The sequence below is a fragment of the Limulus polyphemus genome, unplaced genomic scaffold (genome assembly GCF_000517525.1).
Source record: "Limulus polyphemus unplaced genomic scaffold, Limulus_polyphemus-2.1.2 Scaffold14411, whole genome shotgun sequence".
In the NCBI taxonomy this organism is placed as follows: Eukaryota; Metazoa; Arthropoda; class Merostomata; order Xiphosura; family Limulidae; genus Limulus; species Limulus polyphemus.
Genome location: NW_013680021.1, coordinates 3771 through 7011, shown reverse-complemented (window position 1 = coordinate 7011; position 3241 = coordinate 3771). Strand labels below are relative to the sequence as shown.

The window sequence follows — 3241 nt, the reverse complement described above, 5'->3', positions numbered from 1 at the left end:
AAAGAAAACACATGTAAGTCAAAATGTTTCAAGTTGTTGTGAGCCAGGAACCTGAGAAAAAAAAACACGTGTACGTTGAAATGTTTCAAGTTGTTGTGAGGCAGGAACCTGAGAAAAGAAAACACATGTAAGTCAAAATGTTTCAAGTTGTTGTGAGCCAGGAACCTGAGAAAAGAAAACACATGTAAGTCAAAATGTTTCAAGTTGTTGTGAGCCAGGAACCTGAGAAAAGAAAACACATGTAAGTCGAAATGTTTCAAGTTGTTGTGAGCCAGAAACCTGAGAAAAGAAAACTTACACATTACATAATATTGAATAGTTTTAGGTTTTTATCTTGAATGGTCAAGGTAAAAAAAAACTGACCAAAACCATTGCATGAAATCAAATACACAGATCACACCAACATTCATTGCAATGTTGGAGGCATAATATGTTTTTACGTTTCTTTGTGACTTGTATGTTATTCGAGGCCCTGAAACCAAAAAAGCAATTGGCCCAGACGTGATATTGTACATAGATAGTTTTAAAAAGGTGTTTAAAAATCAGTAGATTCAACTTTTCCTGTGGAGCTGTATCTCACTAACTATAACATATCGTCCACTGTTTCAAGTTTTTCTACAGACTTATCCTACTAACTATAACATATCGTCCACTGTTTCAAGTTTTTCTACAGACTTATCCTACTAACTATAACACACCGTCCACTGTTTCAAGTTTTTCTACAGACTTATCCTATTAACTATAACATGTCGTCCACTGTTTCAAGTTTTTCTACGGGCTTATCTTACTAACTATAACATATCGTCCACTGTTTCAAGTTTTTCTACAGACTTATCTTACTAACTATAACATATCGTCCACTGTTTCAAGTTTTTCTACAGACTTATCTTACTAACTATAACATATCATCCACTGTTTCAAGTTTTTCTACAGACTTATCTTACTTACTATAACATATCGTCCACTGTTTCAAGTTTCTTCAATGAGTCTAGTCCTAGCTTACTGTTTCTTCAATGAGTCTAGTCCTAACTTACTGTTTCTTCAATGAGTCTAGTCCTAACTTACTGTTTCTTTGAGGAGTCTAGTCCTAACTTTCTGTTTCTTCAATGAGTCTAGTCCTAACTTACAGTTTCTTGAATGAGTCTAGTCCTAGCTTACTGTTTCTTCAATGAGTCTAGTCCTAGCTTACTGTTTCTTCAATGAGTCTAGTCCTAACTTACTGTTTCTTCAATGAGTCTAGTCCTAGCTTACTGTTTCTTCAATGAGTCTAGTCCTAACTTACTGTTTCTTCAATGAGTCTAGTCCTAACTTACAGTTTCTTCAATGAGTCTAGTCCTAACTTACTGCTTCTTCAATGAGTCTAGTCCTAACTTACTGTTTTAGTCCTCTAAAAGCTGATGATGATAGGGAAAGTACTTGTGTCTACTTACAGTTCCTTTAAAGACTCTAATCCTCTGAAAACTGACGATGATAGGGCCTCTATCTCACACTGCTGTAGATACCTGGAAGAAGAAGGGGAAAATATTCCAGATGTTCTTAAATATATCACTGATCACTTACAAGTGGTGTGTCTTTATTATTATAGCTTGTATTTCTATCTTGGTGACTGTCTCAAGACTAGGTGTCCTCGTCAGACTGTCTCAGACGAGAACACCTAGTGTCTTCGTCATCTTGTCTTGATATTTGTCACAATATTTTATTTTGGTTTCTTGTCATATTGTTTGTGTCTCTGGAGCTAGAAATTGTTTTAATGGTTTTATATGTCAAATGGATTGATAATAACTATTAACTTTTAAATACTTATTTTTTAAAACCTAAAGCATTATATTTATATACAGTTAACTTAAAAAAGCAGATTAACATTTTTCTTTTCACGATGTAAAACAAATACGTTTTGTGGAAAGTTAGGGTTAACTCATGAATGAAGATATTCGAACATAAATTTAACATAAATACACCAAATAGCCGACCTATCCTTCATCGTCACACTTTATGCTATCTTTATGCATTAACTGAAGAAGTTTTCGTTGTCAGTACAACGGAAGTAACTAATGTTACTGCTAGATTATTTTATCAGCTATCATTGAGATTCCCTTCTTTTCCTTTTTGATATAAATGAATATCAATTTATTTGAAACAAGCTGAAATACCCGTCAACTGACGGCGAATGTTTAAACTTAATCAAAACAATGTAAGTTTAACAGCAATCATAAATTTCAAATTAATAACTTGAACATAAACTTTATCTCAAAATTTTAAAATTGTAACAAAGCTACTTCATAAACAACATTTACAGTTTGCTTTCCATCTATCAACAAATAAAGATTTTGATGTGATCCCACCCTTGAACATCCTACATCTCATTGACCGTGAGAAAAACATGGTTGTTTGACAAACAGTCCAGGAACTTTCATACTTTGACCTTGAATTACTTTAGAATATTCAACATTGTCTAAAGCGTCAACCTGCCAAAATTGTTTGAGATGAACTCAGTAAGCTGAGAGTAATTAACCAACAGGCTTTACAAAATAAAAATAGGGTTAAGTTCAATTTTGACCCCCTTAGAACATTCCCCATAGTTCATAGTGTCTACATACAGATTTGTGTTGAGATAGGCCCAATAGGCTCGGAGGAGTTAGACTTCAAACAAACACACATTTCATCTTTATAAATATATATATATTTATTAAACATGCCAACTAACATTGATTCTAACAATAGGCCTAATAGGCCTAATAGGCTCGGAGGAGTTAGTGTGCGAACAAACACACATTTCATCTTTATAAATATATATATATTTATTAAACATGCCAACTAACATTGATTCTAACAAGAAACAAACATTGGATCGGCACTACTTGTTTGACAGTGTTCACCATCAACTGAAACTCACAATTTCAACAAACCCTCGATATCCACAAACACTTCTGCCGACAGATGGCGTATGGGGTTTCCTGCTAAAGAACTAATAAAAAATATTTATTACATTATATATATTTGAGCGTCATAAAATAAATATTTTAATGTTAAGTGGATATAAAAATATCCAAATTGATTAAAACTTTAGAAATAACTATCGAAATCTTAGCTACAAGCATGATTTATTTTATTTATATTTTACAGTAGATACGTACAGCTATATCGTTGTAAAAAACATTACACAGGTTAATGCTATCGTAAGTTTAAGTAACCATATTTAATCTGTTGCCAAGAAACGAAATTACCAAGATACAGCAGGTCA

General features: G+C 33.0%; 1 long non-coding RNA gene across 1 annotated transcript; it reads right to left on the bottom strand.

Moving 5' to 3' along the window:
• Nucleotides 1-42: 42 nt before the first annotated feature.
• LOC111084183 lies at nt 43-2902 on the bottom strand. The gene is made up of 3 exons (XR_002609432.1): nt 2820-2902; nt 1431-1502; nt 43-279 (listed from the first exon to the last, which is right to left on the bottom strand). It is a non-coding gene; the product is annotated as an uncharacterized LOC111084183 (long non-coding RNA).
• Between the last annotated feature and the right edge of the window lie 339 nt (nt 2903-3241).